Here is a 13084-nt window from a genome sequence, read left to right as displayed (position 1 = left end):
CATTGATATCCCCACCTTTTTGTCAAGGAGCTGAAGGTGGCCTGCATGGTTCTAACCCACCCACCCCCTCAATTTTATCTTCACAACAACCCTGTGAGGTAGGCTAAGGCAGAGAGGTGGTGACTGGCTCAAGGTCATGGAGCGAGCTTCATGACAGAGTTGGGGGGTGGGGGCGGCATTTGAACCCTGTTCTCCCATGTCATAGTCTATATAATGCTTCACCACACTGGCTGAACAGTATTTGTGGACCACCCCACCATGTAACATGTTTTGTCATAATTGGCATGCAGTAATTATAAAAAAAAGAATGTCGGGCATGCACCGTGAAATGAAAAGCAACATCGTTAACAGCAAAGATAAAGCCTGTCACACCCCCAAAGTTAAAACACCAGTTTAGAAGCCGAAGGTGCTCAAACGAGCCCTAATGTTGTGGAACACTATATGAATTTCAAATACAAAACAAAAATAATGGAACTAATGTTCTGGGTCTGTTTAGTCCCTGGATTGGAGACTGCCTGGAAAGCCACATGTATGCCGCCTTGGGTTTCATGATAGAAGAAAGACAGGATATAAATGGAAGAAAATGAATAAATAGCTCACAGCAGAGGGCACACCACCACCACTGAGGTTGAGACTGAATGTGAGCACACACCCCTTTTGGCCCAGAGGCTGCTGCTGCTTCTCTGTTTGCTTTGCTTGTTTTAATATTTATATCCTGCCTCTTAAAACTAATCATCATCAACATCATCATCAAATTTGAGGTGGAGAAAGGCTCACAATATTTTTTCTTTTGCTTTTAAAATGCAATGCTAACAATAAAAAGCAGACAAATAGTTAAAACGTCATCATGAAAACCACAAGAACAAGTGCAGACACAAACATTGTTGTAAAAACTATTTCAGAATTCACAGATGAAAAACCTAACATTGGAAGTTACGTATTAAAAAACCGTCTGATCAAATTAAAACTTATTAAGAGGGTTGGGTCAGAAGAATTTCTTTTGGGAGGTTGTTCCATAGTTAGGGACCACTTTGGAGATGACTGTTTTCTCCAGGAGTCAAGGGCCTCTCAACAGACTCCCTTTACTGGTTGAGGGTGCCTGAGGAAGCATTTTTGGGTTTGATCTGAGAGACTGTCCCAGAGCCTTGGAGAGCAAGCATTAACTTCTCGAGGGACTGGTCCCATTCCTAGTCCCATTCTGATGTGCACCTAGTTCTCAGTTCTTCTCTGCTACAATGCAGTGTGCATCTTATCTCCCACTGCTTCCAACCTTTTGGGGTATTCCTCATCAAGTGAGGGATGTGCTTCCCCAGGTCTTCTGTATGTTGCTTGTGGAGTGCCTGGGAAGTGTTGAGATGGTGCGACACATTCTCGCCCTCCTGCCCACATTTCTAGACAACCATGGGGGTGCAATGCTGAGGGGACTCCTAACTAGTGATGCGCTTTGGCGCATGCCTGACTTCAGCTACTTATTAGTGATATACAGTTGCACTTTGTATCTAGTTTTTAAGAAATGTTAATGAATGTTCTTGCATTATTGTTAATCTTCAAGTAAACAATTTAGAGGCTATTATATTAAGCAGTGTAATTTTAAATAAATAACAATCCTGTTTGAACTAGTCATATCTTGGAGAGATCCTCCCCCCTTTGCTGCCTTCTTTGACTCAAACACTAACCCCTGGATAACATTTTGAAGCATAGTAGGTGGTTTCTTAAAAAATGCTGTGTGGCGTCACAATAATGAAAATGAGTTTTATTTTCTCCTCCCTACCCCCATTGAGCTTATCCATGTTGGAGTTCCTGTACTGTTATAGGGGCACAAAACATGAGATCAATGGACAAAAAGTCAGAGGGGGAAGTGGTTCCTGTAGAATTTCTTATGCATTATATATGTGAGTAATGCTGAGTAGAGTGTGGTTTTCTAGGAAAATATGAATGTATGTCAATCTTTAAATTTTTTAAAAAGAAGTTGCCCTAGAACATTGGGAAATCAACATGTTTTAATCACCCAAATAAGCCTTGGAATAAAAAGCACTTGGAAGCATTAAGATGCAAACATATCTAAATATGCACTTGGTTGTCTAGGATGTCTGTGAATGTCTTTGTGTAAAGTGTTCTCAGTGATTTGGTTTTTTTATGCCTATCCTTTTGAAGACTCTTGGAGTTGATGACTGTATATATTTGTTTTCAAAACATCTTATAAATTAGAAGGCAGGCACTTTTGAGGGTTGCACTGAATCCTTGCTCTACTCTTTAATGAATTTTATTAATTGTACCACAACAGTGTTAATCATAGTTACTTCTGAAGAACTGTGCTTTCTCAAACAGGAGAAATCCTGCTTTGAGGCAAGGAAGTGCTGCTGGCACCAATAAGACAGGGAAACAAGATGCACTGGATTGAAGTAGTGTTTTGGTCTAAGGTCAAACAGTGACTCAGTGGCAGAGCCAGAAGTGCAATATAAGATTCTTGGTCCCCTGTCCTTGTGCTGGACAGGGGGCAATGTCTCTGGTTGAATGAATGAAGTTTAGGTTTCTGGTCTGGAATCTGCAATTGGTGGAAATGCCTTGTTATCCCTGACCTGTTGTCTTTTATGCCTGAATTTTAGTGGGTGGGTGATATGCTGATTTCTAATGCCAGTTTTAGTATTCTCACATGCTACCTCAGTACAACAATCAGTGTTAGAAACTTAGATATATAATCTAATCAGCAAATTGCACCTTGAGCCTAGGTTACGGTCGCCACAATGGCATACTTAGGCGCTGTTTGTTCCGTTAGTGGGGTTTGTTGTTGTTGTTGTTGTTTTCATTTCTATACCACTTTGTATTTTAAAGAACGAATATCAAAGTGGTTAAAACATCTAACAAAACAATCTAGAATAAAAAAAAAATCAAGCTTCAAGGAAAATCTTTCAGATCGTTCTCTAAGTGACATTTTGCTTTCCCCAGTCGCCAACCCGGTATCCAGAGATCTCCACATAGTCGCAATTGGATCTGCACCAGTCACAAAACACACCTGGCTATTTTCTAACACTGACAACAATCTGTATTTAAACAAATTCTGGTTTGCCTTGGTTGTTCCTACAGCTAGTATTGCAGAATATTGTTCAGATATGTGGTAATGGTGCATTATGAGAAGTTTGTTGGGTAGGCTTTTTGCAGGGGGGTTCAAGGTTGTGATCAGTGTAAATCTTCAATATATTTCACTGAATACTGTACTTATGCATCCCTACATACAAAGCTGCTTTGGTGTGCTGTGTAAACTAAGGCGCTGTGTTTGTTCAGTTGCGTGTTTTCTCAAAATGCATTTTTTTTCTGGCTTTCCAGTAGTGAAAAGGAACAGTGAATGTCTACGTCATGAAGAAAATATGCAGGTAGCCATAAATGGCGCATGGTGGGTAGTGGGGTGGAAGTCCAAAAGCACCAGTGATTACATAGTTCAAGATGAGTTCTGCTGAACTTGAGCCAAAGTTACATAGTGGGCAGCATTCAACTGCTGACCAGGAACTCTTGAGTTCATATCACTGCTCTTTGACGATGCTCAACTGTGTCTCTTTAAGCATAATCACTGTTTCTGAGCTTTGCTTACTTCACAGAATTGTTGTTAGGGCAAAAAGGGATAAATATATGTGACTTGTCCTGAGCTCTTACGAGGAAGTGCAGGATACAAATGTGATTAATGGATGTACCGATTCCATGAAACCTAGCGTTTAGTCTGACGTGTCTGTTCTCTTCTAAATAAAAACAAACATTACAAGAGCCCTGCAGCAGTGAGGCGGTGCCCATGTGTTGTTGTGGCGTCATCCTGATTTGTGGTGGTGCTCACATAGTGTCAGCATAGTTATGGGTGTAGTGAATGCTGCATCTTGGGCATTATAGTGGAATACCGTGCTTCCTCTTTGTCCTCCATTTCTCTTGCTTTGGAAATTAAAAACCTGGCCCTTTAGCATTTATTGATTGTGCGTCTGGTTGTAGCATATACAGTACTGTATAACGGGTTTTGCTTTGTGAGAATTTTGTTTTGTTTTGTTTCTTAAAAATGACTTGAAATCTTTGATTCTGTCTTAGTTTCTTTTCTGACACTTCTACTTATAGTACATCTAGATATTTTTCTATAGAATTGTAGAGTTGGAAGGGAGCATGAAGGTCTTCACCTCTTTTTGTCTTGTTGTTTTGTTTTTGGACAAAGTCTACCCTGTTTCTCTCAAATTCTGGGCTAGTGGTTTAATCACCAGCATAGCCTGATTTCTAGTTGAATTATATAGGAAGAATGTTTTCAATGCGATTCATTCATTCTTTATTATTATTGCCCCACTCCCTGGTATTTTCTTTTAAATAGGGAGTACAGAAGATGTAACCCTGAACTGGCAAAAAAACATTTAATAGACCCATGAAACATATCTAGTGCCTAAGCTGTGTTTAAGCTTTAAGTGTCATTTGTACTAAGCTTAGTTAACTATGCAGCCTAAATTCAGAATAAGCCCCATTAACACGGTGGAGCTTTGATCCTAAGCTTGCTTATTTGGAAGTAAATTAAAATACTGACTTGTTACGAAAAGGGAAGCAAGCTGGGCTTGAAGTGGTCAGGGACCTTTTAGAGATGGAAAGAGCTCCAGCTTCTCCATTCAGTTTCCTTTTTAGATTGCTTACATTGAACAACAAGCAACTGTGCCATTTGGGTAGATTCAGAGCCTGGACAATGGACTTCAAAGGGCATTCCACATCTGAGGTTAAATTAGTTCCGTATATAAATGTGATTTGTACTTTGGATGCACTGAACATTTTGTTTTCTTTTTGAGTTCTCTCCCAATTTATCAGATTCTTACATAATGCAAGAAAGACTCACATGTTGGGCAAAAAGATCCCTCCATTGCAGGGGGTTGTACTAGATGACCCTTGTGGTCCCTTCCAACTCTACAATTCTATGTATGGAAATGCCATAATGTGCTTGAACTCTTGTTGTGGCACTGAAAGGAAGAAATTGTTGGTGTCTCGTCCCTCTTCCCCTTTCATACCTTATTGCTATCCTTCCTTCAAAGAGCTCTAGGTGGCATATTTGATTATTTCATGTCCTAACGTACTTCGTAGAGTTGTTGTGAGGATGAATGAGGAGGTGATTGACCCAAGTTCACTCAGTGGACTTTATGGCTGAGTAGAGATTTGAACGTAGGTTTCTCCATTTCTAGTTCAGGTTTTTAACCACTTAGTCACTCTTGCTGTTGCTGACAGGTGTGTAGGTAAAGTAGGTCAGAACTCCGTGATGCCTAAGATCCAGATTCGTTGAGAGTCTCTTCATTTCAGTTATCTACTGACATCACTGCGGTCATCAAAGGGAAGGGTAGTAGTAGCCAGGCACCTCTCCATTATAGCTGGATCCAGGCCTGTGGATAACCCTGCTCTTCAAGAAACCTTTTGCTTTTCATTTTATTTGGAATTTCAAGTGCTGCTACCTGTCTGGAAGCCAGTTTTCCTTTGGATTGTGGTTGGTTGACGTCTGTCTGTCTCGTGAGACAATGGAAGAGTGTGCCTTTGGGGGTGAAGCCAAACTGTTGGAGAGTTATACTACCTGCTGTGGCTGTAAATACCAATATGGAAGAGCCATGTTTTGTTGCAGCTCTGGGGCAGATGAAGATTGTGCTGCTGCAGGTGCACCATGGCGTTATTGACCGGGGTATGCTTCCTTCTGGCCAAACTGGTGCAAAATGTATTGTTTTCATTTCCTTTGGACCACATCAGTGATGTCAAGGAGGGGGGGGGTCTTGTCCTGTGTGCGGCCCAAGACCTCCATACACACCGCCCAGGCTTGCACCCTGGATAGGTCACTTTGGTGCTGTTAATGCAGCAAAAACGATGCAGGAGGCAGCAGTTAAAAATTATAAGCTAAAACTGATTGCCATAAAGTACCAGTGCTTAAGGGTTGCTTTCATCAAAGGGAGAGATCGTCTTGCCTCATTGAAGTGTGGAATACAAATAAATAGTAAAACCTCTGTGAATTGGCCCTACCTGCTTGTAGTTAGTTAGCAAGGCTGGGGTTCCTGGTTGCCCTTAAACAGTCCTTTTCATTGAGATCCCAATAAGCTTTTCCTGTGTTGTCCTGACCTGTGACTTGCTGTTTTCAGGCTAGCTTTATATCTAATATATCTTGGTATGCTAGCCTCATAGTGGGGCTGGTTCCTGGGTAGCTAATCCCTTCTAAGAAGAATATTTGTTTTTACCTGCATTCACTATCATTTGCTTGATGGTTAGGCTACCCTTAAGGAGACAAAAGAAGAGAGGATGTAGACTTGCTTTCTCCAGTTTCCCATTCATTGAAGCTTCAATGAAGGGAAATACCAAGTGCTGAAGTGCTCTTTCCTGACACAGGAAAAGAATGGAAAGGAGTAGCTGTGCATTATTATTGCTTCTCTTATTGCTATTGTTCTGTTAGACACACAGAGGCTTTTCTTCCGAAATCAGTGTAAGACTGAAGAGGCTTGTGGGGAACAGAGTAGGATCCAGATTGCAATTGGCCTAAAGAAAGGATTTCTAGATTGCAGTCCCCGCCTTTGAGTTTTACATTGCACAAGTCTGCTGCTATTTTAGTGAAAGCCAAACTTTGACAGCAAAGATAATGCATTTATATTGATGTAATTAGAAGGGCAGGCAAGTTGATGTCTGGCTCAGGGGCAGTGTATGCTTTCTGCTTTAAATCTAGCTAACATAACTTCGGTGATTGGGAAGCTGTTCTGATTTGGCAGAAGGGAGATTGTGGCTTTCCCAGTTAACTGGTTCTTAGTGCTAGTATTTGGCTTTAAGCCTGGGAGGCTTTTCCATTATCTGGGAAGCTGCTGAAGAGTATGTGTGTGGAAGATGTTCGTAGTCGATGGTTTTTTGAAAACAGAAACCTGAAAAATTCTACCCTCAGATCACATTGCCCTTTTTTGTATCCAAGTGGCTATGAAGCCATTTCAAGGAAATAGTTTTGTTTGTTCTTTTTGCAGCTGTTTAGCCCAGTTGTAGATGTTTGCCTGCATGGAACTACTTTGTACAAAAATGGACCAGTGATCCATCTAGTCCAGCTCTACTTACAAAGCAGCAAAGCTCTTTTCTTTAACTGGATATATGAGAAATTGAGCCTGTAGCCTTCTGCATCTGAGGCCATAGCTTAGTGTTATTCATAAATAGCTGCTGACAATAAAACCATGTTTCTTTCATTCACATTTGGTTTAAAGTAAATTTGTATTTAAACAAAGCACTATTGTGGTCCCAGGAATATTCTGAAGACACCTGATGTTACCCATCTTTGAAACAACATCTGCCAGGACCTGAATGAATGTGCCAGGCGGTTGTCTTATCTAGGTAATGGACTGGATGAGAGCCAAAAAACTGAAGCTCAGTCCAGATAAGACTAAGACACTGTTAGTGAGTGGTTCCCTAGATCAGGTGGATGAGAGGTTGCCTGCTCTTGATTGGGTTACACTACCTCTGAAGGAGCGGATACGTAGCTTGGGTGTACTCCTTGAAGCTCAGGTGGCCTCAGCAGCGTGGTGTTCCTTTCATCCACTTCAGCTGGTGGCACAGCTGTGCCCCTTTCTGGACAGGGTTAGTCTAACTTTCGTTATTTATGTTCTGGTAACCTTTTGGTTATATTACTGTAACACATTATATGTAGGACGACTGCTGAAGATGGTTCGGAATCTCCAGCTGGTGCAGAATTCGGTGGCCAGGTTGCTCCCTGGGGAAGGACAGTTTGAGCATATTACATCAATCCTGGCCCGACTGCAATGGCTGCCAATTAGCTTCAGGGCCTAATTCAAAATGCTGGTTTTGACCTATGAAGCCTCAAATAGCTCAGAACCGCAGTACCTCAATGACCAACTCTCCTGATAGGAACCGACTTGGACATTGTGAACATCATTTGAGGCCATTCTTCAAGTGCCGCCTCCATGTGAGGTCTGCAGGGTGACAGCACAATAATGGGCCTTTTCTGCAGTGACCCCCCCATTTATGGAATGCTCTCCCCAGGGAGGTTTGTCTGGCACTGTCATTATATATTTTTAGGCACCAGGCAAAAACATTCCTCTTCAGCCATGCCTTTGGTGGATTAATATTCTACAGCCTTTTAAATGTGTGTGCTTTTTTTTGCTGTTTTGTTTCTTCTGTTTTGACTATTTATTTCTGCTTTTCTCTTGTGTCTTTTTTCTTGTGAACTGCCCTAAGATCTTTTGATGGACAGTATATAAATCTAATAAAAATAAACAAATACCTGTGTTTGATAGTCTATTATTTGGGAAAGGGGTGCAAATGTAATAAATTACCCAGGACCCCTAACTTCATTATTGTTTTATTCAGTTCATTATATCTTTTGTTTGAATATCTATTTTATTGAATATTTTGTTTGTTTGTTTGAATATCTGTATGTTGAATTCTCTCTCTCTCTCTCTCTCTCTCTCTGACACACACGGGGAGGGGGGGCAGTTTACAGCAATAAAACCTTAGAACAATTAAGTTTTAAAAAATGAGCTTTCCAGTCACAAACCAGACATGCTTGCTTAGTTTCACCAAGCAGCCGTATCATTTGCCTTCAGACTGTTTCATGGGTTCCTTCCAATGGACATCCAGGCATTTTCAGGGGTTTGTGTTCTTCTTTCTGCATTTTCATTTGTTTGTTTTTTTACAGGATCTTTCAAATTATTCTTAGTCTAATAAGCTTTACAATAACCCTGTGACATTGTACAGTATTGGAGAAGGAGAACTGAAGTTTAAGAGATTGTGGCTTACTTGGGACTACTGCCTGGGGCTGATCTGATATCTGAAATGTGAATTGAGACACTTATACACCATACTAGTTTTCAGACAACACATTTCCTGAAGGCTCACCTTGTCCAGAGAGCAGCATTCCAGCTAAAGCCTCAGACTTATTGTAGTCTCCCATCTAATTACCAGGCTAGCCTAGGCCTTATCTCTCCAAAAGATAACAGGCTTCTCCACCCTATTCTCTTGCTGCTGAAAAATCTGTCCGCCCCCATTAAATAAGGTTTACAAGGAAGGTAAATCTTTATAAATACTCTGCCAAGTGACACATTAACTAGCTGATCTGTAAGTACAGCACTTTTAAGATATCAGTCCCTATGTAAGTGTGCTAAGTATTATTCATTTGAAAGAAGACAAGAGAGGGCATGGGGAAGGGAGAGTAACTTGTTCCCTTGCACTCTTCTATTTCTCTGGTCTCCCATCTTTAAAGCAATAGTTGAACAAACATTGATACAAATCTGGCTTTTGAGTTCTTGTCCATTTGTGTCTTTTGCAACTTGCAAATACAGGTTGAAAAAACACTTTAGTCCTAGCAGATAGCAAGTACAGTACAGACCTTGTAGCTAGATGCAGCTTGCTGAGTCCAGAGAGGGGACTTTGCTGTTTGCAGTGGAGATGGGGTAGCAGTCTTTCCATAAAGGAAACACTTGTTTCTGGCAAGCAGAGGCAAGCTAATTCTACTATTTTGGAGGGGTGTAGCTTTGTTACAGCTGCGTGTGACTGGACTTTAAAATGCTTACTGCTTTCCTCTGGGAAGCACTTTTAAACAGATTAGAAATACAGAATGAAATTCTGTATCATAACAGGAGTACACACCAGAAGAACAAGGTAGCATTGGCTACCTTGTACACAGAGTGTTTGGGAAATTAAAATTAAAATTAAACTCTTGTATCTAGTCTAAATTGTCACTCCCCTTCTTATTTATTGATTTGTAACTCAGTGCATCAGAAACTGAGGACTAACTGTGACATGACTGCTTAATCTCAGGGTCATGGGTTTGAGCCCCACGTTGGGCAGAAGATTCCTGCATTGCAAGGAATTTGACTAAATGACTCTCAGAGTCCCTTCTGACTCTACAGTTCTATTATTCTTCAAAAAGCCACAAATGTGGTTTTCTTCTAAAATGGATTTACACATTCACCACTCACTAACTCACTCACTTGATATCAAGCCTTCAATTACTGGGAGTTGCTGAATTTTAGGACTGTAGTTCTGTTCTTTTTCAATCTTTGAGAAGACATTTATGAAAAGTGAACAATGTGGCGGTGACAAGGAAAACCCACACCTGCTATATATTGTCCTCCTGAACTCTTGGGAAGGGACAGAAGGCATGCTCCAGATGAAATGAAGTATTCTGCCATAGTGGCGGTTCTAAGAACTAGCAGCCCTGTGGCTCATTGATGAAGGAGCCAGCTGTTCTTCCTGCTGGCCTTGGCACTTTCTCTCACAAATGCACCCACACCCACACATCGTTGTCATTCTGTAGGAAGCTGCCAGGAATGTGGGTTTTCGGGTGGGGGAACCCTGTGGAAATTTCGGTAATTTGCATCCCAAAAAAATCAATTTACATTGAACATTTTTGTGACACCCTGTAGAGTGATCTAGTTTAGCACAGAGTCATAGAATAGTAGAGTTGGAAGGGACCCCTGAGGGCCCTGCAGTACAGGTGTCTCAACTAGATACTGCATACATTAGGTGAAAGTTTACATAACAGTGCACACATTCATGAAAACATCCAAACATCCAAATTGCTTGGAAATATTTGTTTAGTAAACAAAACTAAACATTTTGAAATGGTCAAACTTTCTATTTTGCAGTTGGCATCCATTCATTGTTACTAATGAACTTTTCAAATGAAGCAGTTGCTTGTAGGGAAACATATGTTTCGCGATGTGGATGATTGTTCGGAGTTGTGTTAGCATGGGGCTACTTTGAGATTATGCTCCTTGTAAAATGGCTGTACCTACTAAGACCTTCTGGGTGAGGGTTGGTCGCAATTGTTTAAAAAAATGAATCTGAATAATGAATTTGGGATGAGAGAAAGGCCTGTTTTGTATCACCTTGAATTTCCAGTACTTTTCTTCTCTTTGGACTCCACGAATAATATCTAGATCAAGGTTTAGACATAACTGTGTTTTGCATGAACCTTTCTGAGTCTCATGGCATATAATCTGATGTTTGCCATTAATTGCATTGGTTACACAACTCTGCACCCATATTTTATATACAGTGGTACCTCGGGTTACATACGCTTCAGGTTACAGATTCCACTAACTCAGAAATAGTGCCTCGGGTTAAGAACGTTGCTTCAGGATGAGAACAGAAATTGTGCTCTGGCAGCAGAAGGCCCCATTAGCTGAAGTGGTGCTTCAGGTTAAGAACAGTTTCAGGTTAAGAACAGACCTCCGGAATGAATTAAGTACTTAACCCGAGGTACCACTGTACATGATGACTTTTGAAAAAGAGATCCAAGAAGACAAAAAGTTCATATTTAGGGTATCTCAAGCAGCAGATCTCTAATTTGGTTGTGGTTGTTGGTATACCTAGAGTGAGACATGCAAAAAAGATAAGAGGATGCTTTTTATTGAACCATTTTAAAATGATGGCATAATAAAACAAGCTTGGGTTAATTGAAAATATGTAGATGATGTAGTGGGAGGAACTGCATAGTAGATACAGAAGTTTGGATAAGGCTGATGACTAAAGGCAAGCCTGCTGTAAGCAGCATTAGCCAAAGCTTTTCAGAGTGGCTGGGGGAACCCAGCCAGATGTGCAGGGTATAAGTAATAAATTAATATTATTATAAAATATAATCGGGATGTCCTTTACTACTTTCTAGTTAAGACCAGACTTCATTGCCCCAAAGAATATCAAAGTCAGCCAGAATTCAAAGCCCATTTGTATTAGACGTGTCATTACAGTGCAAAGAATGGGTGGTTTTGTGGAATTATTTCTCACTTTCTCCGATATCTACCTCCTGTATATGTGTGCTGTGTTCTGCTTGCCTTTCACCACAATTTGCTGTTAGGTGACCTTAGCTGTGCACCAGAGTGTTGCTATGGGAGCATATAAGACCTTGGGTCAACCAGCTCAGGCAAGCATCATTGAATTGGATAAGTTTTAAGTGGCTGGCCATAAAAGGGAGGAATCTGAGGTTCCATTTGCTGCTTTACCTGCCAGCATGTGGGAGGAATACTTAGGGGTAGTCTGATACAAAGAAGAGTAGCAGAGGGACTAATTGGATATAGACTGATGTGGTTTATGCCACTGAGAGTCAAATTTGGTTCTTCCACAGCATAATGGGTTGACCCCTTTGCCCCACCCCACCCCTAACAAACCCCAGTGGCTTGAGCTGTAGAGACCTCATTCACTTTGATCTTGTACTGTTCTGGACAATTTGGATTTTCTTCTTCCTTTGCTTCGCAGAGTAGTAAGTGTTGTTTTGCTAGGATGAGGTTTGTCTTCCATTGAAGTGAGTTTTCATGCCACCAGTCACTAGTTGGAATCTAGGGCTCTTTGTCCTTCATTTTGCAACCATCCACCTGTAATCTGCTCATCTTGGCTATCACAGAAGCAAGCAGAGTCTTCCAGAGCTTTCTGAATCCGATTCACAAGTGAACCAGGAACTAATCGAGTATGCTGGGCACTAACTGGTTTTATTTGTTTGATGCCTGTGGGGAAGTGGTTTTCTGTAGGAACTTGCCATCTAGTCTTGGATGAAGATGTGTGAAAATCTAGTATAGAAAGGGAGAAGTTGGTTGCTGGGCCCATGGTTGCAAAGCCTGTACTACTGCTAAATGAATTCCCATGGAACTGACTAGTTTGCCTCCTGGTGATGTTCTTCCCTCTCACAGGTGTTCACTTTCTCTTCTGCTCACACCCAGCACTGCTACTAATTGGTGGTGGTAACAGTTTGCTCACTAACCAGTCTCTGTTGTTGGTATCACTGATTGGGCTTCTACATACTATCAATCCTGTTTTCATGTTGTGACTTGTTGGAAAGTAACTTGCTTTGCCAAGAAGAACCTGTGGCTCCCTATCTATGACCCTTATGAGTTGTAATTACCGGTACCTTCCTAGAGCCCTTATACGATCCTGCTTTGAATATGACCCTTATCCTGGAAGGAGGTGTGGTTTCAGTTGCATTTGGTTGTTTTGGGAGATGTATTTGGGATTTTTTTTTTACGCTATTGTCTTTATTTTTGTAATACACTGTTTGAGTTTTAATGAAGTAACAGTCCTCTATTTTGTATTCAGCCCATAGTACTTAGGATTTCTCTCTGTCTATGTGTGA

This window comes from Podarcis melisellensis (genome assembly GCF_964234715.1).
Source record: "Podarcis melisellensis genome assembly, chromosome: 14".
Classification (NCBI taxonomy): Eukaryota; Metazoa; Chordata; class Lepidosauria; order Squamata; family Lacertidae; genus Podarcis; species Podarcis melisellensis.
Note: the sequence above shows the minus strand (reverse complement) of the source record.